The 26101-nt window shown below is 46.6% G+C and overlaps 1 long non-coding RNA gene across 1 annotated transcript; it reads left to right on the plus strand.

Moving 5' to 3' along the window:
• Window positions 1–987: 987 nt before the first annotated feature.
• Window positions 988–9287, plus strand: LOC140395889 (uncharacterized). Its single transcript, XR_011936361.1, has 3 exons — window positions 988–1153; window positions 3397–3513; window positions 8558–9287. It is a non-coding gene; the product is annotated as an uncharacterized lncRNA (long non-coding RNA).
• Window positions 9288–26101: the final 16814 nt, after the last annotated feature.

Genomic DNA, 26101 nt, shown 5'->3' on the forward strand with positions numbered 1-26101 from the left:
GTTGGTTGAAGATTAGATATAGAGGGAAAAGTGGATCCATCTCACTCATCAGTTCATTGAGAACACAGTGTTACTGAAAAAAAAAGTGTGAGAAACTCTCTTTGACTTTGTTCTGCAAACAACAATCGCTTCTAGATAAATTACTATTTTTCAATATATTAATTTGGCAGGTTGATGTTACCCAAGCGTATAATGGTTCCGGAGACATTTTAGCTTCAGACGGTGTATTTTTTGTAAGCTTGTTGAATAACAGCTTGTGCATTTCCCACACAGAAGATAACAAATGTAGCTGAATCTATCCTGGCGTTAATCATTACTACTGGATTCTCACACCATGTACAAGCCCTTCAGACAGAATGGCAACTGTTGGTTGGCCAGTTCCGTGATAGAGGCAAATACTTAACAGACTGGGAAACATAGTTCAAAGAGATAACTGTGGCTCCCGAAACAGTTGTACTTGATCTCTCTATCCATATTGTCACGGAAACATTGGTCTGCATAATTTAGGTAGGTGTGAACAAGACAATGTAAGTTTCTGTCTCTTATTTTTTTCTGTCACCGCCTGCAAGATTTCTCCTTCAGAACTCAGCCAGGCCAGTCAGCAATGTTGCCACAGAACTCTTGTTGCTGGTAGGGCAGAGATGTTCCTTATGCAGAGGAAATTCTGTGCCCTAGATGCTGTCAGTGCTTCGGCTAATAATTGTAAATCTGGGGCAGCACGGTGGCACAGTGGGTTAGCCCTGCTGCCTCACGGCGCTGAGGTCCGAGGTTCGATCCGGCTCTGGGTCACTGTCTGTGTGGATTTTGCACATTTTCCCCGTGTTTGAGTGGGGTTCGCACCCAAAACCAAAAGAGCTCCAAGGGAGGTGAATTGAACACGCTAAATTGCCCCTTAATTGGAAAAAAATGAATTGGGTACACTAAATTTAAAAAAAAAAGAATTGTACATCTTGGATTCATCAACTGAGGGATGATACTGGCAGGAAATCTTCGGTAATTGTTTCTTCTTTCAGGATATGGTGCTAACTGAGAATTAGTTACAGCCTTTAATATCATCTGAGGGATGGACCTAGGTGGGATTCAGCAGGAGATTGTTCCTCAGCTCACGGATGGAGCTAGCTGGAAATGACCAAGATTTTGTTCGTCAGCCGAGGTAAGGATTTGCTGATAACCAACAGATTTATTTGTTTCATTCTATTGTTGTAGTCACTATGTAGAAAAGAGAAATACTTGAATTTGTATCGCACCGTTCACTACTGCAGACAACATTTCACAGCCCACAACCAATTAAATACTGCTGACTTGTTATCGCTATTATACTGTAGGAACGGAGACAAACAAGTTGCACACAGAAAAGTCCCGCAAACAGAAATGAAATCATGACCTTTTCTGTGTTGGCAATGTTGGAAGATGGATAGACATTGACACCAGGGAAAACATTCCATCTCTCCATCAAGCATTTGCTATGGGTAGTTGTGAGACTGGAAAATTGGAATTCAATGAAAACAGTTTTATAATAATTGATCAAGATCTAGATTTATAGAAGTTAATTTATAATGATGCAGCAAATTATTATGACCTACAGTGCACTGCATGAAAGATTGCCGGAAGATGATTGCATTTTCATTTTCCAAACGTTAGTCCTGTCAAAAGCAACAAAGGCGCATTGCAGGTTTTTCAGTCTGTAAAGGAGTCTAATTGAATGCCACTTAACAAGAGGCACTGACGGTACATTTTATCAATGGACTGTTCTCTATGTCTTTAATCTAATCACAACCGGGTGTTTCCATCAATCAACCCTATTGTAATATTTATGTCTACTTAAAAATCATGCACCAATGAATAACCAACCTCCGAGACACATTTAATAGTTTATTCGACTTGCTGTCTTTGCCAGTTACTGAACTGCCCATTTACAACGCCAAGTTTTAACAATCCCCACCTGGAGTGTATGATATTAACTAGATAGTTGTTTATGAGTTCATATAAAGACCATCGGCACTCCAGTCGTCGCATTGTATCTCGGTGTGACTCAGCTGACGGGGATTTTAAAATGCTCTCGGTTCTTGTTGTCCTGATAATGGTGCAGACCATCCGTGCCCAAACCAACAGTTTTGTTCGTGATTCCAGTCGTAAGTATATTTATGGGTATCGAATTTGTCGGTCCATGCACTGTAACAACGGTTTCCAATGGCGGAGGAGTCCAGATCTACGGGTCCTCTTGTGGATCAAGAGGAAACCGTTTCGGACTGAGGTGAGGAGAAATGTCTTCACCCAGAGAGTGGTGAATCTATGGAATTCGCAACGTCAAGAAGTAGCTGAAGCGAGAACATTTTGCAATTTCAAGAAGGAATTCTACACAGTGCTTCGGGCGAAAGGGATCAAGTGATCTCTGGGAAGATGGGATAAGGGCATTAACTCGATAATCAGCCATGATCATAATGATATGCGAAACAGGCTCAAAGAGTGAATGACCTTTTCATGCTTCTATATTCTATGTAAGTAATTGGGATACAATGAAACCTGCTACCCTAACCCGCCCCCCCCCCACCCCTCCGCCGCCCCGCCCCCCCACCCCCGCTCCCCGGCCGCCATATAATGGAAACATTCAGTCATTCAGCAGCTTACAACATGAATGCTACTTCTTTTTAACAATTGAATCATCTCATTCTTGTTCGTAACTTGATCGGAAACATCTAAAACTCATTCCTCAAAAAAAAACCTCGATCTTTTGTTTTGAATCTCCACATGGACGTCCCTCGTCCTTACCTCTGTAATGATCTCTATTCTGGCACTTCTCCGTGATCTCTGTATTGTTCCAATAAAGGGCCACAGAGCATTAGCGATTTGAATACCTCCTCCATTGGGGGCCTGTCTTGTTCCGCCTTGGCCATGAACTTTAGAATTATTTGACAGAAACACTTGCACCGCATCTACTCCTGAAGGTGTTCCGGATTGATTTTAAATCTTGTGCCAAGCCGTTGGTTACATTTTCTGATATTCCACGGCTGGATCACTGAAAGATTGAAATATATCATGCTACTTTAATCATCTTGCCTGTTTACATGGCTAAGTGAAAATGCGAGTTTCCGTTGTACAAGGGTCAATGAATGTACGATATTCAATATGTTCAAAAGGGAAGTTAGAATACTTTTGAAAAATGGTGGGAATGTGGAATGCGCAACAACATGGGACAATAAGGTCAATAGTGTAGATACTTTGGAGGGCAAAATAGGTAAAATCATGAGAGGAATATTATTTCTATGCAATTCCATGTTCCTATTACACTGACGTTAGGATAACACTACCAGAAATGACCTGATTCTGTTCTGATGTTCCCACTTTTCCCTCCTCCCGGAAATATTGACCAATGAATTCCTCTTTCCTGAGTTTCAGGTAGAACATTCGGATGTACTAACTATGATGGAACCTGTCAAGATGAACCATGCTCAGCAGATATGTGTGAGGTCACGATAATGACATATTGCGAGCCGCACCAGTACTGCTGCAAGGGTAAGCTTTCTACAATACGGGGGTGGGTAGTACATGAGACATGGAGAGGAGCTAGATTTAGTTCAGGCTTTGACTGACTGTGGTGGCCCTGATGTGGTGTGTGTGTGTGTGTGTGCGTGTGTATGTGTGTGTGTGTGTGTTGGTGATTGTGCGGTGCTGGTGGAGGACGGTGGTGGATGAGGTGAGAGGTTGCTGGGTAAAAGGAGGGGAGGTCCGAAATTCCTGGTCTACATAAATAACTATTAGTTCCAATATGGTCACACACGTTTCCTCCGGGTACTCCGGTTTCCTCCCACAGTCCAAAGATGTGCAGGTTAGGTGGATTGGCCATGATAAATTGTCCTTAGTGTCCAAAATTGCCCTTAGTGTTGGGTGGGGCTACTGGGTTATGGCGATAGGGTGGAGGTGTTGACCTTCGGTAGGGTGCTCTTTCCAAGAGCCGGTGCCGACTCGATGGGCCGAATGGCCTCCTTCTGCACTGTAAATTCTATGATAATCTATGATACACGTAAAATCGTAAGTTACAGCCAGTACACCCTGATTGTCCTTCAACATAAGAACATAAGAACTAGGGGCAGGTGTAGGCCATCTGGCCCCTCGAGTCTGCTCCGCCATTCAATCAGATCATGGCTGCTCTTTTGTGGACTCATCTCCACTTTCCCGCCCGAACACCATAACCCTTAATCCCTTTATTCCTCAAAAAACTATCTATATTTATCTTAAAAACATTTAATGAAGGAGCCTCTACTGCTTCACTGTGCAAGGAATTCCATAGATTCACAACCCTTTGGGTGAAGAAGTTCCTCCGAAACTCAGTCCTAAATCTGATTCCCCTTATATTTAGGCTATGCCCCCTAGTTCTGCTTTCACCCGCCAGTGGAAACAATCTATCTTATCTATTCCCTTCGTAATTTTATATGTTTCTTTAAGACCCCCCCCTCATCCTTCTAAATACCAACGAGTAGAGTCGCAGTCTACTCAACATCTCCTCGTAATCCAACCCATTCAGCTCTGGGACGAACCTAGTGAATCTCCTCTGCACACCCTCCTGTGCCAGTACGTCCTTTCTCAAGTAAGGAGACCAAAACTGAACACAATACTCCAGGTGTAGAGTCACTAACACCTGATACAATTGCAGCATAACCTCTCTAGTGTTAAACTCCATCCCTCTAGCAATGAAGGACACATTTCCATTTGCCTTCTTAATCACCTGTAAACCAACGTTTTGCGACTCATGCACTCGCACAACCAGGTCTCTCTGCACAGCAGCATGTTTTAATATTTTAATCATTTAAATAATAATCCATTTTGCTGTTATTCCTACCAAAATGGATAACTTCACATTTGTCAACATTATATTCCATCTGCCAGACCCTAGCCCATTCACTTAGCCTATCCAAATCCCACTGCAGACTTCCAGTATCCTTTGCACTTTGTGCTTCACCACACATCTTAGAGTCGTCTGCAAACTTGGACACATTGCCCTTGGTCCCAAACCCCAAATCATCTATGTAAATTGTGAACAATTGTGGGCCCAACACTGATCACTGAGTGACACCACTAGCTACTGATTGACAACCAGAGAAACACCCATTAATCCCCACTCTTTGCTATCTATTCATTAACCAATCCTCCATCCATGCTACTACTTCACCCTTAATGGCATGCATCTTTATCTTATGCAGAAACCTTTTGTGTGTAACCTTGTCAAAGGCTTTCTGGAAATCATGATATACCACATCCATTGGCTACCCGTTATTTAGCGCACAGGTAATGTCCTCAAAAAATTCGACTAAATTAGTTAGGCAAGACCTGCCCTTTATGAACCCATGCTACGTCTGCCCAATGGAACAGTTTACATCCAGGTGCCTCGCTATTTCTTCCTTGATTATCGATTCCACCATATTCTATACTACTGAAGTTAAGCTCACTGGCCTATAATTATCCGTTTTCTGCCTACCTCACTTTTTAAACAGTGGTGTCACGTTTGCTATATTTCCAATCCACAGGGATCACTCCAGAGTCTAGGGAATTCTGGTAAATTATCACGATTGCATTTGCAATTTCCCTAGCAATCTCTTTTAGCACTCTGGGATGCATTTCATCAGGGACAGGAGACTTGCCTACCTTTAGCCCCATTAGCTTGCCCATCACTACCTGCTTAGTGATAACAATCCTCTCAAGGTCCTCATCTGTCATATCCTCATTTCTATCAGTCACTGGCATCTTATTTCTGTCTTCCACTGTGAAAACCGACCCAAAACACCTGTTCAGTTCCTCAGCGATTTCCTGATCTTCCATTATTAAATCTCTCTTCTCGTCCTGTAAAGGAGCAATATTTACCTTAGCAACTCTTTTTTGTTTTATATATTTGTAGAAACGTTTACTATCTGTTTTTATACTCTGAGCAAGTTTACTCTCATAATCTATCTTACTCTTCTTTATAGCTTTTTTAGTAGCTTTCTGTTGCCCCCTAATGATTTCCCAGTCCTCTATTCTCCCACTAATCTTTGCCACTTTGTATGCTTTTTCCTTCAATTTGATACTCTCCCTTATTTCCTTAGATATCCATGGTCGATTTTCCCTCTTTCTACCGTCGTTCCTTTTTGTTGGTATAAACCTGTAAAAAATCGCTTGGAAGGTGATCCAATGTTCCTCAACTGTTTCACTATAAAGTCTTTGCACCCAGTCTACCTGAGCTAGTTCTTCTCTCAACCCATTGTAATCTCCTTTGTTTAAGCACAAAACATTAGTGTTTGATTTCACCTTCTCATCCTCCATCTGTATTTTAAATTCCACCATATTGTGATCGCTCCTTCCGAGAGGATCCCTAACTATGAAATCATGAATCAATCCTGTCTCATTACACAGGACCATATCTAGGACCGCTTGTTCCTAGGTAGGTTCCACTACATACTGTTCAAGGAAACTATCGCGGATACATTCTATAAACTCCTCCTCAAGGCTGCCTTCACCGACCTGGTTAAACCAATCGACATGTAGATGAAAATCCCCCATGGTAACTGTCGTACCATTTCTACATGCATCCGTTATTTCTTTGTTTATTGCCTGCCCCACCATAATGTTACTATTTGGTGGCCTATAGACTACTCCTATAAGTGAGTTTTACTATTCCTGATTTCCACCCAAATGGCTTCAACCTTATCCTCCATAGCACCGATTACGATTGCCCGGATGTCATCCTTAAATAACAGAGCTACACCACCTCCCTTACCACACACTCTGTCCTTCCGAATAGTTTGACATCCTCGGATATTTAACTCCCAGTTGTGACCACCCTTTAACCATTTTTCAGTAATAGCCACTAAATCATAGTCATTCACGATGATTTGCACCATCAACTCATTTACCATATTCCGAATACTACGAGCATTCAGGTAAAGTGCACTTATGTTGGCTTTTTTTAACCTCTGTTTTGAATCTTAACACCTCGATCAGTAACCTCTCCTAAGTTATATTTCCTCTTAACCTTTCTCCTAATTTTGCTTGTCGTTTAACCCATATCTTTATGCAACAATCTGCCGCCTCGCTTCCCATTAATGTTTTCCCTCCCGTTTTATTCCTTTTACTATTACTGGGCCTACTCACAGAGCTCCCCTCAGTCACTGTACCTTGTACTGTCGCCCTTCTTGATTTTTGACTATGGCTTCTCTGCCTTACACTTTCCCCCTTACTGCCTTTTGTTTCTTTCCCTGTTTTACTACCTTCCACTTCCTGCATCGGTTCCCATCCCCGGGCCACATTAGTTTAAACCTTGCCCAACAGCTCTAGAACCCCCCCCTCCGCAGGACATCGGTTCCTGTCCTGCCCAGGAGCATACCGTCCGTTTGTACTGGTTCCACTTCCCCCAGAACCGTTTCCAATGCCCCAGCAAATTGAATTCCTCCCTCTTGCACCATCTCTCGAGCCACGCATTCACCCTCTCTATCCTGCCATTCCTACTCCTACTGGCTCGTGGCACTGGTAGCAATCCTGACATTAACACATTTGATGGCCTACTTTTTACTTTAACTCATAATTCCCTGAATTCAGCCTGTAGGACCTCGTCCCGTTTTTTTTACCTATATCGTTGGTGCCTATGTGCACCACGACAGCTGGCTGTTCACCCCCCCCCCCCCACTCCCACCCCCACCCCCCCAAACAAAAATGTCCTGCAGCCGCTCCGAGATATCCTTGACCCTTGCACCATGGAGGCAACATACTGCACTGGAGTCTCGATTGCGTCCGCAGAACCGCCTGTCTATTCCCCTTACAATTGAGTCCCCTACAACTATAGCCATGCCATTCTTCTTCCTGCACAGCTGCGCAGCAGCGCCAGCCACGGTGCCATGAACCTGGCTGCTGCTGCCTTCCCCTGGTGAGCCATCTCCCTCAACAGTATCCAAAGCGGTATATCTATTTGGCAGGGAGATGACCATAGGGGACAGCTGCACTGCCTTCCTACTCTTGCTCTGCCTTTTGGTCATCCATTTTCTATCTCCCTCAATAACTTTCACCTGTGGTGTGACCAACTCGCTGAACGTGCTATCCACGACGTCCTCAGCATCGCGGATGCTCCAAAGTGAGTCAATTCGCAGCTCCAGAGCCGTGAAGCGGTCTAACAGGAGCTGCAACTGGACACACTTCTTGCACGTGAAGGAGCCAGGGACAGTGGACGTGTCCCTGAGCTCCCACATCGCATACGAGGAGCTTGACAGGGGTCTGGGATCTCCTGCCATGTCTTAAACCTCAGGTAAACTTATACAAATTCAATTCCAAAAAATGATAGAAAAAAAAATTAGATAATGAAAAGAAAAACTACTTACCAGTCACTAACCAGGGATAAAAAGCCCCCCCCCCCCCCCCACCGCCCCCACAAGCTTCGAATTCCCACTTAGATTCAAATTCCCAAAATCACTCTTGGTTGTGTCTCTGTGGGATTAGACAGCCCCAGTGGGAAAGAAGGATAGTAGAGAGACGTGGGGTGGATGAGAAATCAAGCAGGGGCTTTCATTCTACTGACAGATACATTTCTTATTCACAGTGTTCGAGCATGGTCTCTAATCATACCCGAGAACGAACCCTTCTTCTGACAGAACTAGGCCTCCAAGTGAGAGCACGGAAACAATCCATCGGGAGGAATTGGACCTGTGTTACCACATTATTGCCACCTCCAAGTTGATGCCCAACGACATTGGAACGAAGGTTGCTGCTGATGCCCACCTACCACCTCTTCGCTATCTGATCAATGTGCACTCACCTATGTTAAGCATCAAATAGAGGAATTAATGAGCGTAGCTAGTACATAAAGTTTCGTATGGGGCAGGCGGGGTTCATGGTCTTCAATAAACCCTGAGGAAGGGAGAAAAGTTAACAAAGGACATTGAGAAAAAAGAGGGTTTGTTTAGATAGGCAGGAGATACTGGAGTTAGGAGGCATTTGCCATCTATTTGCGTCAGGGTGGGTAGAACTAGAGATTAGTGGAGGACAGGAGCATCGACCTCTGGGGAAATTCAACCAGAACGGAGAACGAAAATGGTCGCACAGCGCTGTTTCAAATTTAGCGGCACCAAGCCAGTTTAATTTACCGGCATTCACCGGTTAGGACGAAAATTGGACGCTGAATCCGAATTGGAAACTGGATTGGTTTGTTCACACAGCATAGATTTGGTTCAACACACTGACGCCCATGCCTCAATCATTCCGGAGCAACAATACTTATACTCTGTATACTTCCTCAGGAAATTAAAGCAATTTAGCATGTCCACATTGACTCCGACCAATTTTTACAGATGCACGATAGAAAGCATCCTATCGGGCTGCATCACAGCCTGGAATGGCAACCGCTCGGCCCAAGACCGTAAGCAAATACCCAGAGTCCTGAACACAGTCCAGTGCATCACACGAAATTGCCTCCCATCCATTGACTCCATCTACACCGCCCGCGGACTTGGGATAGCGAGCAGCATAATCAAAAATTCTCCCCGGGTTATTGTCTCTTCCAACCTCTTGCGTCTGGCAGGAGATCCAAAAGTCTGAGAACACGCACTAACAGGTTCAAAAAGAGTTTCTTCTTTGCTGTTACCAGACTCCTGAATGACCCTCTTCTGGACTGAATTTACCTCTCCACACATCTTCCCGACTAAGCAGCCAATCTCCATATACGTCACCTGATGCGCGCACCTATGTATTTGCATTTCATATTTTCGTATGTCCTATGATTTTCAAATGCACAACAATCTAACTGGATTGTACGCAGAGCAATATTTTTCACTGCACCTCGCTTCGCGTAGCAATAAATCGAAATCCAAATTCAAATTAGCGAGGCAGGACACACAAAACTGTAATTCCATGAAATCTCATACTCCTTCTCACCCTTGTCCCGGCAGCTTGCTCCCAACACTTCGGGATAACAGTGTCACGCATAAGCTGTTAATGTCCTGCCATTCTCACTTTTTTCCCCTTCCCACACGGCACCAGGAAAAGTTGACCAATGAAATGTCCCTTACTGGCTTTCAGGTGGAGTGTTCGGATTTGCCACAGTTGGTGGGGTCTGACAAAATTGCAGCTGCAGGTCATAACAGCTGGGGATCAGCTTCTTACCTGACTGAAATACAGGCCATCACTGCTGCAGGGATAGGTGGTCCACAGTACGTGGGATTTATGTGACCACATCCGAGGGTCTGACAGGAGCTATTTTTTATTAATCATTTGACTGATTGTGAGGCCACGTGTGACCTGACCCTCTGAACCATTGCTTTCTTAAATAGCTTCATTGATCATTTCCTCTCGTCTCTGTCGCATTTCTCATTCTGAGAGCTCTATTAACCTTTTGCCTAGGAGGCGGTAGGCAGGTGCGAACATCGCTGAATGACAGAACACCGATATTCTGTGGCTCTAACATAGTCATATTAATTGAATAAGTACTTTCAGGCAGCGTCTCAGGCTGATCCGTGGGAAAAGCCCATGCCTCTGGCAGAAATGACCACCCAGAGGTCACCGCGTTGTACTGCAGCCAGCGATGGCTGACTGGCAATGTTCACGATTGTCAGCTGATTCTAAGATTCCGGAAGTCATAATGTCAACCACAGGCGAGCAAAGGTCGCGTTGATCTGCATCCTTAATCACCCTCAGCAGGTGAATCTGTATTTCCTCAATGTAAACAACAATTGAAAATCCCACTGACCGTGGCGGGACTCAGCTGATAATGTGACTGGGTGACCCGTGCGTCCTTCACAACACTGGGTCAGTTACACCACCGCTCACCCTGCATTTCGAGCCGGATGCGTATGTCTGTCAGATTTGGCTTGCGGCAACAGCCGAGATAACCAATAAGAGCGGAAAAATATATAATCTTGACCTTGTCGTTAGTAATCTACTTATTACCGTTTGTGATTGATAACACCGTTTTATACACACATCCATCAATTTCTGTTGTGCTCTTATAAACGTTTAGATTGTGCACATGTTTTCATTTATCTTCCTTTCTTCAGCGTCATGTTTTCCACGAAGGCCTGCACTTTCCACTCCTCAGTTGTGAAGATCATCGGCGATATCTAGCGACAATACAATGTTAGTGCGACAAATGCGGAACCAACAGTGCCTCGCTCCCACATCTATCGACACCTCCGCTATAAAAATAATCAGATTGTTTATACATCATTAACACTAAATATTCAGATGATTGCTCCAATTAAACATTGGACGTTTTTAGTACAGCATCAAAATCTGTTCCGTGACTAAAATTGTTTGCTCACCACTAGTATGTATTGAAGGTGACGTATTTCGCTGTATTAGAGTCATTCGGAAACAGAGAAAATACCAGCAGATGTAAGCCATTCACCATTTCTTGCCTACTCCGCTATTCAACATTGTCATGGCTGATACATTTCTCAACATAATGCTGGCCGCACTTCACGTACGTCGTGGAATGTTTAAAGTCAAGAAATCTATCTGCTTTCTTCTAAAATACAGTGAGTGACTTCACGTTCATAGTTTTCAGTAACAGGTTCCCCAGCCTCTGAATGAGATTTCTCAACACTGTCCCAAGTGGTTGACGCCATTTAGAACATAGAACATAGAACATTACAGCGCAGTACAGGCCCTTCGGACCTCGATGTTGCGCCGACCTGTGAAACTACTCTAAAGCCCATTTACACTATTCCCTTATCGTCCATATGTCTATCCAATGACCATTTGAATGCCCTTAGTGATGGCGAGTCCACTAATGTTGCAGGCAGGGCATTCAACGCCCTTACTACTCCCTGAGTAAAGAACCTATCTCTGACATCTGTCCTATATCTATCTCCCCTCAATTTAAAGATATGTCCCCTCGTGCTAGACATCACCATCCGAGGAAGAAGTCTCTCACTGTCCACCCTATCCAATCCTCTGATCATCTTGTATGCCTCAGTTCAGTGAGCTCTTAACCTTCTTCTCTCTAACAAAAACAGCCTCAAGTCCCTCAGCTTTGCCTCATAAGATCTTCCCTCCATACCAGGCAACATTCTGGTAAATCTCCCCGGCACCCTTTCCAATGCTTCCACATCCTTCCTATAATGCGGCAACCAGAATTGCATGCAATACTCCAAATGCGTCCGCACCAGAGTTTTGTACAGCTGCAACATGACCTCATGGCTCCGAAACTCAATCCCTCTACCAATAAAAGCTAACACAACGTACGCCTTCTTAACAACCCTCTCAGCCTGGGTGGCATCTTTCAGGGATCTATGTACATGGGCACCGACACCTCTCTGCTCATCCACACTGCCAAGAATATTACCATTAGCCCAGTACGCTGTCTTCCTGTCATTCCTTGCAAAATGAATCACCTCACACTTTTCTGCATTAAACTCCATTTGCCACCTCTCAGCCCAGCGCTGCAGCTTATCCATGTCACTCTGTAACTTGTAACATCCTTCTGCACTGTCCACAACTCCACCGACTTTAGTGACAAATTTACACACCCATCCTTCTACGCCCTCCTCCAGGTCATTTATAAAAATTACCCTGGTGAGACCAAATTTGGAGTATTGTGTGCAGCTCTCGTAACCTCATTATAGGAAGGGTGTGGAAGCAATGGAGAGGGTGCAGAGGAGATTTACCAGGATTCTGCCTGGTTTGCAGGATAGATCATATGAGGAAAGGTTGAGGGAGCTAGGTCCTTTCTCTTTGGAGGGGAGGAGGATGAGAGGCGACTTAATAGAGGTTTATAAGATAATGAGGGGGATAGATAGAGTGGACGTTCAGAGACTATTTCCTCGGGTGGACGTAGCTGTTACAAGGGGGCATAACTATAAGATTCAGGGTGGCAGATATAGGAGGGATGTCCGAGGTAGATTCTTTACTGGGAGAATGGTTAGGGTGTGGAATGGACTGCCTGCGGTGATAGTGGAGTCGGGCACTTTAGGAACTTTCAAGCGGTTATTCGATAGGCACATGGAGACACCAGAATGACAGGGAGTGGGATAACTTGATCTTGGTTTCAGACAATGCTCGGCACAACATCGAGGGCCGAAGGGTCTGTTCTGCGCTGTACTGTTCTATGATCAACCTGTTTGGTCACCTTCTCAAAGAACTCAATAAGGTTTGTGAGGCACGACCTACCCTTCACAAAACCGTGTTGACTACCTCTAATCAAATTATTCCTGTCCAGATGATTATAAATCCTATCTCTTATAAATCTTTCAAAGACTTTTCCCACAACAGAAGTAAGGCTCACTGGCCTATAGTTACCAGGGTTGTCTCTACTCCGCTTCTTGAACAAGTGGACAACATTTGCTATCCTCCAGTCTTCTGGCACTATTCCTGTAGACAAAGATGACTAAAAGATCAAAGCCAAAGGCTCAGCAATCTCCTCCCTAGCTTCCCAGAGAATCCTAGGATAAATCCCATCCGGCCCAGGGGACTTATCTATTTTCACACTTTACAGAATTGCTAACACCTCCTCCTTATGAACCTCGAGCCCTTCTAGTCTATTAGCCTGAATCTCAATATTCTCCTCGACAACATTATCGTTTTCTGTGTGAATACTGACGAAAAATATTCATTTAGCACCTCGCCTACCCCCTCGGACCCCAAGCACAACTTCCCACTACTGTCCTTGACTGGCCCTACTCTTACTCTAGTCATTCTTTTATTCCTGACATATCTATAGAAAGCTTTAGGTTTATCCTTGGTCCTACCTGCCAAAGACTTCTCATGTCCCCTCGTGGCTCTTCTTAGCTCTCTCTTTAAGTCCTTCCTAGGTAACTTGTAACTCGAGCGCCCTAACTGAACCTTCATGGCTCATCTTTACATAAGCCTCCTTCTTCATCTTGACAAGTGTTTCGACTGCTTTAGTAAACCACGGTTACCTCGCTCGACCACTTCCTCCCTGCCTGACAGGTACATACTTATCAAGGACACGCAGTAGCTGCTCCTTGAACAAGTTCCACACTTCCATTGTGCCCATCCCCTGCATTTTTCCTCTCCATCCGATGCATCCTAAGTCTTGCCTCGTCGCATCATAATTGCCTTTCCCCCAGATATAACTCTTGCCCGGCGACATATACCTATCCCTTTCCATAACTACAATAAACGTAATCGGATTGTGGTCACTATCACAAAGTGTTCACCTACCTCCAAATCTAACACCTGTCCTGGTTCATTACCCAGTACCAAATCCAATATGGCCTCGCTTCTCGTTGGCCTATCTACATACTGTCTCAGGAAACCCTCCTGCACACATTGGACAAAAACCGATCCATCTAATGTACTCGAACTATAGCGTTTCCAATCAATATTTGTAAAGTTCCCCATAACAACAACCCTGTTGCCTTCGGTCCTATCCAGAATCAACTTTGCAATCTTTTCCTCTACATCTCTGAAACTTTTCGGAGGCCTATAGAAAACCCCTAACAGGGTGACCTCTCCTTTCCTGCTTATAACCTCAGCCAATATTACCTCAATAGACGAGTCCTCACAACACGTCCTTTCTGCCACCGTAATGCTGTCCTTGACTAACAATGCCACCACTCCCCCTCTTTTACCACCTTCCCTGAGCTTACTAAAATATCCAAACCCCGACACCTGCAACAACCATTCCTGTTCCCGCTCTATCCATGTCTCCGAAATGGCCGCAACATCGAAGTCTCAGGTACCACCCCATGCCGTAAGTTCGCCCACCTTATTCCGGATGCTCCTGGCATTGAAGAAGACACACTTTAAACCACCTTCCTGCCTGCCGGTACATTCCTGCAACTTTGAAACCTTACTCATGACCTCACTACTCTCAACCTCCTGAATACTGGAGTTACAATTCAGGTTCCCAATCCCCTGCTGAACTAGTTTAAACCCTCCCGAAGAGCATTAGCAAATAACCCCCCCCCCCCCCCCCCCACTCCCCCAGTATATTGGTCCCCCTCTGGTCCATGTGTAGACCATCCCGTTTGTAGAGGTCCCACCGACCCCAGAATGAGCCGCAATTATCCAGAAATCTGAAACCATCCCTCCTGCACCATCCCTATAGCCACGTGTTCAACTCCTCTCTCTCCCTATTCATCGTCTCACTAGCACGTGGCACAGGTAGCAACCCAGAGACAATAACTCTGTTTGTCCTAGATCTACGTTTCCACCCACACCCCCTGAGTTCCTGCCTTACATCCCTATCCCTTTTGCTACCTATGTCGTTGGGACCTATGTCGACCACGACTTGGGGCTGCTCCCCCTCTCCCTTAAGGATCCGGGAAACACGATTCGAGACATCCCGGACCCTGGCACCTGGGAGGCAACACACCAACAGCGAGTCTCTCTCGTGCCCACAGATTCTCCTATCTATCCCCCTAACTATGAAGTCTCCAATGACTAATGATCTATTCCTCTACCCCCTTCCCTTCTGAGCAACAGGGACAGTCTCTGTGCCAGAGACCTATACCCCATGGCCTAACCCTGGCAAGTCCCCCCTCCCCCCCACCAGTATCCAAAGCGATATACTTGTTACTAAGCGGAATGACCACAGGGGATCCCTGCACTGACTGCTTCCTCCCAGCCCCTCCCACGGTCACCCATCTATCTTTATTCTTTGGAGTAACTACATCCCTGAAGCTTCTATCTATAAGCACCTCTGCCTTCCGAATGATCCGAAGTTCATGCAGCTCCAGCTCGAGTTCCCTAACGCGGTTTCTGAGGGGCTGGAGATGGGTGCACTTCCCACAGATGAAATAAGCAGGGACACTGACGGCGTTCCTCACCTCAAACATTCTGCAGGAGAAACATTGCACTACCTTCCCTGCCTCGATGAGGCAGAAACCCCTTGTCCTGGACCAACCCACCCCTACTCAGCCAAAGGAAGCAGCATACCTGCATCGCATCTGTCCAGCTCTGTCAGAATGATATACATAAAATGAAATTCCCTCGCATTCTTCGAAACTACAATCAATACAGGGCCAGTCTACTTAATTTATCCTCATACGATAATTCTGCCAACCCAGGAATCCATCGATGGAAAGTATGTCTTCAGTTAGATAATGAGAGCAAGTTGCACACAATACTCCAAGTGAGGTCGCACCACGTCCCTGAACATCTGCAAAATGACACTCTTGCTCGTGTACTCAAGACCTTTTTCAATGAATGGCCCCAGAAAATTTGCTTCCCTAGCTGACTGCTGTACCTGCTTTCAATGACTGGAAGAAAAGAAACCCAGTTCCCTTGTACAACATAATTTCCCAATCATTTATAATTTACATAATACTCTGTCTCTCTGACAGAACTGGACTTCATATTCATCACGTTATACTGCAGCTGCCACGTGTTCTAACGGAGGTTAGTTGCAGTGGATGTCCAAATAGACTTAGGGTTCAGGGCACTGATCAATAAAATGCCAGGAGCAAGTACAGAAAATAATCAAAAAGGCTACGTAATGCGAAACTCTATGTTTAGGGAACTAGATGGAAAATATTCTGGGGTTCTTCTGCAGCTTTAAAAACCATTGTTAGACCCCACTTGTAATATTATGAACTGTTCTGGGAACCACACCTTATGAAGGATATTGTGACCTTGGAGGGAGTCCAACGTCGGTTGACAGAAATGGGACGTAGATTACAGGGTTTGGGTTACAAGGAGCGATTACTCCAATTTGATTTCGCGAGAATTTAGAATGCTAAGGGTGATCTAATCGAAGTATTCAACATATTAACAGGGAGGGACAGGGCATATAACGATTACAGATTTCCACTGTTGGGTATTCTAAGACGGGGTGGGGGGGGGGGGGGGTCGTCTAAAATTAGGGCTAGACCATTCAGGAAATTTGTGAGAAAACATTTCTTCACACAACGAGGGGTAGAAGTTTGTACCTCTCTCATGAACAACAATTGAAGATCGATCAGTTGTTAATTTTAAATCTGAGATAGATACATTTTTAGTGAGCCAAAATATGAAGAGATATGGAACAATGGCAGGCATATGGAGTTCGGCCACAGATCACTCATGATCTTCTTGAATGGATGGATAGGCTCGAGGGGTTGAATGGCCTACTCCTGTTCCTATGTTCCTTTGTTCTGGATTGAAAATATGGTTGAATGTCACAACATGGAGACGTTTTGAATGCTATCCGTTTGCGGCACTGGGTTCAACTGCTTTACACAAAATTGTATCATGCTAAAGGAGACCCAACCTTCCTTTTTCAGTTCAATATTCCATCTTGGCTTCAAACAAGGGTCGTCAGACAGAATTGGCTTCTATGTACTGACCTTATCGCCTCCAAGCGTAATTTTGGTCCCCAGTTCTGTTGGATCGCAATGGTGTTTGGAATATAAATTATAAGATGCCTCCAAAATTAAAGTCGAATGTATTATTATTGTATACATAGGTAAGCATCGATGGCTGCGTTTCAGAGTGGAGGTGAAAGCGGATGCTAAATTGATGATCTAATCTTGTGATAATTCATGTTGCCCATAACGTGAATATACCTAGAGAGGTGAAAGCAGAACGAGCTGCACGGTTAACACTCAGTTTCATAAACAACACAGCAGTTATCATGTGGCAGTATGTGTGGACTCCGCGCATTCGCTTTAACTGGATATCTGCAATGAACAGGTTGGCACATATCAGTCAACGCCAAATGTTTCAGCTACAATAGTGAAGCTGGTATATTCTCTTGCAACTGGCAGAGGAGTTGAAGGGAATAAGGTATGCATATTGCCCGCAGGTGTAAAGGAAGTCACTTTACCCTTTCGTCCTCTCCTTCTTTAACAGCTGTTCATTCACTATCGGGACCGACACGCCCTCCAGCCACACCCACACTCACGCATACATCGTCCCATCAAACGGAGAGGACATAACGACATAGAGCAGGATGAAAAACACAATGGGCTCGATTCTCCATTTCAGCGGCTAAGTGCGATCACCAGTGGAGCATGTGTGGAATTTTACGATCAAAATATCGGTGTGAAACCCTCACCGATTCCGACGCTGGTGCTGACTGAAACTCCCGCTGCCCGCCGCGAAAACGGCTGGAGAATGTCGGGTCCCAGGCCGCAGAAGTGAACTGCTGACGACCTGCACCGGTCACGCCGTACAACGTGGCGCCGGCCGTGAGCGACCCCAACCTACCAACCGCACCTGCTGGCCAACCCCCACCAGCCCCTCTAGCCCCCCTCTCCCCCCCCCCCGTCCCCCACCCCCGCCAGCGGCACGACTCCCGCCCGGGTGTGAGGGCTCTGGACACAGTTCGCAGCCGTACGCCGGGTTCCCACACGGCTGAGACCACACGTGTCCCGCGCCATTGAGAAATCAGCCAATCGAGGGCGGAGCATTGCGGGTGGGCCGGCCGATGACGTGACAATACCATTGAAAAGGCACATGGCGCGCGTCATGGTGACGCCAGTTTGGAGGCGGTAGAGCATGGCGGATGGATGTTAAACCGGCGCCGGCGCCGATTTCAGAATCGGAGTCCATTCTCCGCCCGATCGCCCAACACAATTTCGACACCGATCTACGGAGAGTCCAGCCCCATAACTCACATTGTCTCTTTGGAATCCTCAAATATGTCCTTTACAGTGGCAGGGCACAACTATGTTTTCTATATAAATATCAGTTGTGGTACAGGAGTTAAACCCTGTACCTCAAAATGTGGCTCACGCTAACCATGCTCTAAAGTGGATATTCTGCTCAATTGCGCCAAAAATTGCGAATTGCCAGCTCCTGAAGACATGAGCGAAATGTTCTGCACCTGTAACTGTGTGTATCCCATTGCAGGTGATGCAAGGGACAAAACACAAATGCACAGATGCACGGATGCACTGGTGCACAGATGCAGGGGAAGAAGAGCTGCATTCATTGCACAGCAGTGGCTGAAGCAGAGAAATTTGTGAACGATAGAGACAATGAGGTTGCGAATATTCTGATTTCAGTGAGGACCACAGGAGCAGCACACGATTATTCAGCCTCACAAATAGGTTTCAATGCTACAAGAGCTTGTCGGTAATGTAAGATGTCTTGCCACATTTCTGCATTATCTCCGAGATCCAAAACACAATTAGACAGAAAACTCTCTTCATCAATCAATCAATCAATCAATCAATTAATCTGAACCTTGCAGGAAACAGCTTACCAACAATAATTGTCATTTGTGGAAGAGAGTTACACATTTCTAGTCTTCTTTCTGCGTTGAAATGTTTCCATTTCACTCCTGTTTTTTTGGTTACAATTCTACCACCCAGCACTTGATGTGGTGATGATCGAACAACGTAAATAGCTTCTACATACCTCCCTTCTCGCTATTCTATCCGCACATTTGCTAATACTAAGGCAACCTCTCGCTATCTACAATTAAATACCATGAACTTCTGCCTTGCTTTACAATGCCAGCCGTCACGCTGTACTCGCCAATCAGCATCACGCTTTAGATTCTTCACCATTCCAATAATAGACTCACTGAATGTGAAATACAAAAATGTCCCAAGAACAACTTCAGTTCACAATTGTGTTTTTATTTCGCAAAGCTGCAGCAAAGTACTTTGCAAGATGGAAAGAATGCCATGTAAAATGAAGCTGGAGAAGTTTTCGAGAACAAACACAAACTGAGATTTGTTTTTACTCAGCTTTGTGTCAATGACATGATAATCTAAGCCTGGATATTTGTCTAAGATTGTCAATTAAGCGATGCATAAGTGGGTTGGCCATTTTTTATTAGTAAGGCAAGTCTTGCTCTTGACACCCTCTCCTGAACTCTTCAAAGAATACTGTTTGATCAATTGGCCTAATAGGACTTAAGCACAAGGAACGTACTTCATTGGAGTGATTGAGTTTCACAACACATCGAACATAGTCTTTCGGCCCTTCATGCCTACGCCGCTCAATTCACCTATCAATTCCAACCTCATTTTCCAGCACGTGATTCGTGTCCTTCATCTAAATACGTATTACATGTTGTGAGGCATCCCGCCATGACATAATTTCTGTCAGTGAGTTCCAGACTCACACCACCCTCTGGGTGAAAAAGTTATTTTTCAAATCTCTTCCCCTTACTGTAAAGTTATGCCGCTGGTTATTGACCCATCTAATAACGGCGGTGGGGAGTGGGACGTATCTTCCTGTATACCCAATCTATGTCTCTCGTAATTTTGTATCCTCAATCAGCCTTCTGTGCTCTGGGAGCTCAATCAAAGCCTAACCAACCTCATCATCGCTGAAACACTCCAAACCAAGCAACATCATAGCAAAACTCATCTGCACCCTCACAAGTGCATTCATATCTTTCCTATAGTGCGGAGCCCAAAACTGGCACTCCTACTGTGGGGTAAGCAGCGTTTGATGCAGCTGCCTGTTAACCTCCCTGTTCTATGTCTCAGTTATTAAACACAAGTATCTCATAAGCCTTCTTATCCACTTTATCTACCTGCCCTGCTGCCTCCAAGTTACCTCTGTACTTCCTAACTTCCTACCGTTCATTATGTATCTTTCGTTTGCCTTGGTAGCCCTCCCAAAATGTATCACTTTACTTTTCAGGACGAAATGCCATTTTGCAGACTTCTGAAATCTCACGAACCCCTTTATATAGCAATAGAAGACTTTTTTCCCCGTTGTCAACCACGCCAATAATTTTCGTGTCATCGACGATCGTAATAATCATACCCCAGATTCACATCTATGCCATTAATGCACACTACAAACAGCAAGGGACCCAGCACTAATACTGTGCAAAACCCCTGGATGCAAGCTTGCAATCGCAAACAACAGATTCGACCATCGCTGTCTCCATCTTACCATGATCTTCTTATTGCACGTGAACTTATTCTTGCAGCTATTGGTGGTCCACCGAACATCATGGATGCCGAGAGTGATGCTGCGAGACCTGTTCTTAATCTCTCCCAAAAATAAAAGAAATAGTGCAAAATAACATGTTGAACAGTGCTCTCGGAGTGAAGACAGGGCTTGGTCGGCACAACGACTATGCGGCGGTCATTATCGTCAGCACTCTGAGGAAGAGATACATCTGTGTCGTGGAACTTGTTGAAGGATGAAGACAAGTTGCTTCATTTTAATCCCTTGCTCGTTCTCTTGCCCTCGGCTAATTCTGACTTTCAGACCTAGGCTACCTCGGCCAGTATTGGTGATGATGAACCACTCATGTTGATGGAAACTCAGATTCCCCACGGGAGAAATTGTGTGCTATTACTAGAGTCAGTGCATGTTGCCGTCATGTGTAACATAAGTGGGTGAATTACCAGAATAGGGAGGGAAATTTCTGGTTATCAGCACTCGGTCCATTTATCACGTTTTCTCCATTACTTACTGATATCAGCGAGAGTGGGGACAATTTTCAACGCTTTCAGCGCCAGAAATTGGTATGCTACCGGTTTGTTACTCCTGATAGGCTTGCTCTTTCAGTGAGCGATGACATACACAGGTACTGTTAAAGAGCCTACCCCATTACCTTTTATTCACGATTCAGGTATTTTGACAATTGTGTAGCTGCAAGAAGTAGATGTGGCTCACGCTTTGTCTGACCTCTCGCCCTTCATGCTAAAAGGGTAACACAACGACGACTTCGGGTGGCGGCCATGGTGTGAGTGGTCGCACATTTGGTAGCTCCCGCTCAAGGTGGTGTTTCTGACCCTTTTACCCGGTTAATCGGTTGAGGTTTGCGTGATGAAAGGTGCAGGAGAGTTACTAGGAGAGATTGACCCATCAGTGAATGTAGTTGCGGACCAGAAGCGGTTGTAAGAGTTTGGAACAGATAGCAAAATCTGGTGTGGTGTCGGCGACACAGGTGGGGATGACGGAGGGTCAGGGATCGGCCCTGCCACCTCAGTGGTCAACGGAGCAGCTGGTAGACTTCCTGAATAGGAGGTTCACTCAGCAACGAAAGGAGAACCTGGAGGATCTGGCCAGGGCGCTGGGCCCGTCAAAGGCCTGGATCGACTACGTGGAAACGAGGCTGGACGTCCAGGTCCAGGCGATTGAGAAGATGGAGGAGACGGTGGGGGAACACGAGGAGCAGCACGCCTCGATGGCCGCGGAGATGGGGCAGATGCGGGACCAGCAGAGACGGCTACAGGAGAAGCTATAGTACCCGGAGAACCGGTCGCGCTGGAAGAACCTGAGAATCGTGAGCCTGCAGGAGGGAAGCGAGGGACCAGACGCCGGCGCATATGTGTGGAAAATGCTGCAGAAGCTGCTGGAAGAGCCAATATTCACACAACCTCTGGAAGTGGACCGAGTACATTGGGCGCTAATGGGAAAGCCACAGGCGAACAAGCCATCGAGGAAGATGGTCGGGAGACTGCGCCAATTCCTGGACAAGGAGCAGATTTTGAGATGGGCCAGATGTACCTGGGAGGGCAGTGAACTTGAGTATACCAGGACCTGGGTGGAGAGCTGGCCAAGAGGAGGGCGACTTATAATAAGGTGAAGGTGGCCCTGTTTAAGAAGGCGGTGAAGTTTGGCATGTTGTACCCGGCGCATTTCTGGGTGACCTATGAAGGCGGGAAACTGTATTTTGGGACGTCGGAGGAGGCGGTGGAATTCGTCAGAGACAATGAACTGTCAGGAGAAGGAGGAATTGAACTTTGGTGGAGAGACCTTTGTGCTGTGATCCGTGGGTTGGGTTGGTTTATTGTTATACTTTGTTTGTGTTTGGGACAATTGTTTTGTTCTGGATTTGTTTCTGTTGTTTGCTGGGGGATGGTCGTTGTTCTTCTTGATTGGGCTTGGGCAGGGTTATTTTGTTTGCACTCGCGGGGGTGGGGGGGGGGGATCCGTGGGGGCTAGAATGCTAAACGCCATGGGCTAGCTGGGCTCGCAGTAGGAGTGAGCAGGTGGTTACTGTGGGGTTTGCAGTTGGGCATGTTGCTCTGGGAGACTGGTGTGTGTGTGTGTGGGGGGGGGGGGGTGAGGAAGGGCGATGAAGTGCTGATAGAGAGGGGTTTCTAAAAAGTGGTAGGAGCAGCATCGCTGATGGTGGGCGTCCGAGGGCGGACTTGAGGGGGTGCAGGGCGCGTGCTGGCGGCTGGTCGAAGAGGGCTTATGATTGAATGGCAGGGGTGCGGCTGGGTGCCCCCCGCCCAGACTGATCATGTGGAATATGCTACGGTTGAGTGGGCCATTCAAATGGGCCCGCATGTTCAAACATTTGAAAACCTTGAACGTGGACGTGAACGTTAAAGGATACGCATCTGTAGGCGGGGCGCCAGACTAAATTGAAGAAAGGGCGGGTAGGTCAATTATTTCACTCGAGATTGGGCTCTAAAACGAGGGGATGGAGATTTTCATTAACAAGCGAGTTGCGTTTGAAGTGGCATTTATAGTCGCTCTCTCTGGGGGACTATTTGTCATGGTAAGTAGGAAACTGGAAGGGTTGCGGGTGATATTGGTAAATATGCTCCGAACTGGGATGATGTAGATTTTATGCAGAGGCTGCAGATGGTGATCACTGATACGAACCCGCATCGGCTGGTTATGGGGGTGGTGGGGTGTGTGGATTTTATTGCAGTTCTAGATCTGAGACTAGACCGGCCGAGTTCGAGATCAGGGAGGGTGTCAGCGGTAGCAAAGGAACAAAGGGGGTTCACGGAGCACTTGGCGGGGGATATCCATGGAGATTTGGGAGACCGAGTGCGAAAGAGTTTTCATTCTTCTCCCATGTGCACTAGCACTACTCCCGGATTGACTTTTTTGTGTTGACAGCACGTTGCTGATGAGAGTGGTGGATGCCCAGAATTTGCCCATTGTGGTGTTGGACCATTGTTCTTCACTAGGTGGATCTGCGGGTGAGCAAAGGAGGGAGGGCAGCGCCTTAGTGGAGGTTGGACGTGGGACTGTTGGCAGAGGATGAGGTGTGTGAGAAGGTGAGGAAGACCATCCAGCGGTACGTTGAAATTAATAGTATGTGTCCGGTCTCAGCAGATACGATACGGAAGGCACTGAAGGCAGTGGTTAGGTGGGAGTTAATGTCAATTCGGGCACACAGGGAGAAGGCGGAGCGAGCGGACATGGAAAGGTTCGTGGAGGAAATCCTGCAGGTGGGCAGCATATGTGCAGACACCAAGGAGACGGGGTGTAAAAGGAGCGGCAGAGGCTGCAAATTGAGTTTGGGTTAATATCTACGTGTAATCTGTGGGGCAGTTGAGAAGGGCGAGAGGGGCGATGAATACGGAGGTGAATCGAGCAGGATGCTAGTGCACAGTTGAGAAAGCAGGAGGCGGCGAGGGAGATCACGAAAGTGAAGGAGGGAACATGGTATTGGCCCGGACTGGAATGGGGCGCTTAGCAATTTTATAGAACGTTTTATGAGTCTTAACCCCCATTCGGGGATTCTTCGAGGGATTCGAGTTCCCGAAGGTGAAGGAAGAGCAAGTGGATGGCCTGGGGGGGGGGGGGGGGGGCGGGGAAATCGGGCTGCAAGAAATGGTAGAGTGGCTGGGGGGGGGGTGCAATCGGGCAAAGCACCAGGGCCGGACGGCATCCAGTGGAATTGTACAAGACATTTTTGGGGGTACTGTAGCTGTTGCTGGTCAGTGGTTTAACGAGTCAAGGGATCTGGGAGTACTCTCCCCCCCCCCCCCCCCCCCCCCCCCCGCCCCGTCACTGTTGCAGACTTCGATCTCCCTAATTTTGAAACAGGTAAAAGATCCGGATCAATGTGGGTCATAGAGACCGATTTCTCTGCTAAATGTAGGTGCCATCGACCATACAGAGTCTTTCGGCCCATCGAATCTGCATTGACCGACTTTAAGCCCTCAGTTCCACCCTATCCCCGTAACCCAATTACCCATCCTAACTTTTTTGGGCATCAAGGGCAATTTAGCATGTCCAATCCACCTAACCTGCAGGTCTTTGGACTGTGGGAGGAAACCGGAGTGCCTGGAGGAAACCCACGCACACACGCGGGAAGGATGTGCAGACTCCGCACAGACAGTGATCCAGCAGGGAATCGAACCTGGGACCCTGGCGCTGTGAAGCCACAGTGCTGACGACTATGCTACCGTGCTGCCCACACTAGTGGCCAAGATCCCGGCCTTCGGAACAGAGGATTATCTGCCCGCTGTGATATGGAAGGACCAGATGGGGTTTGTAAAGGTTGAGGCACCTGGCGAACAACATCAGGTGGTTGCTTAAAGTAATTGTGATGCCCTGGAGGGACGAGGGTTGGAGCTAGTGGTCGCTATGGATGTAGAGAAGGCCTTCGCTCGGGTGCAGTGGGACTATCTGTGGGAGGTCCTGGGGCGGTTTTGCTTTGAGCACGGGTTTGTAGACTGGATCCGATTGTTACACCAAGCACCGGCGGCGAGTGTGCAGACAAACTAGGTCTGTTCGGGATATTTCAGACTACATCGTGGAACGTGGCAAGGGTGTCCACTCTCCCACTGCTGTTTGTCCTGACAATAGAGCTGGTGGCGAGGGCACTGAGCGCATCAAGGTGCTGGCGAGAGATAGTACAGTGGTGTGAGGAACATAGGGTCTCGCTATACACGGATGACCTCAGTGTGTATATTTCATAGCCGCTGTGGAGGAATTGGAGGGATTATGGGAATAAGACCAGAAGACCAGAAGACATCGGAGAAGAACTTGGCCACTCGGCACAACGAGTCTGCTCCGCCATTCAATCATGGCTGATATTTTTCTCACCCCCATTCTCCCGCCTTCTCCCATAACTCCTGATCCCCTTACTGATCAAAAACCTATCTATTTCTGTATTAAAGACACACGGTGATTGCGCCTCCACAGCCTTCTGCGGCAAAGAGTTCCACAGATGAACTGAATATGGCAAAGAGTGAGGTCTACGCAATCCAAGCGAGGGAGCAGGCGACGAGATTGTGTGTGTGTGTGGGGGGGGGGGGGGGGGGGGGCGGGGAGGGGGGCAGGGGGGGGGGGATGCCGTTCAAAGTGGTGGAGGTGGGGGATGCTTTCAGTATTTGGGTATCCAGGTGGCACGGGAGTGGGTGCAACTGCAGAAGCTGAATCTGGCGCAGTTGACAGAGCAGATGAGGGGGGACTTTCGGAGGTGGGATGCCCTCCCGTTGTCATTGGCGGGGAGGGTGCAAACAGTGAAGATGACGGTGCTCCCGAGGTTTCTATTTGTTTTCCAGAGCCTTCCAATTTTTATTCC

This window comes from Scyliorhinus torazame, chromosome 19 (genome assembly GCF_047496885.1).
Source record: "Scyliorhinus torazame isolate Kashiwa2021f chromosome 19, sScyTor2.1, whole genome shotgun sequence".
In the NCBI taxonomy this organism is placed as follows: Eukaryota; Metazoa; Chordata; class Chondrichthyes; order Carcharhiniformes; family Scyliorhinidae; genus Scyliorhinus; species Scyliorhinus torazame.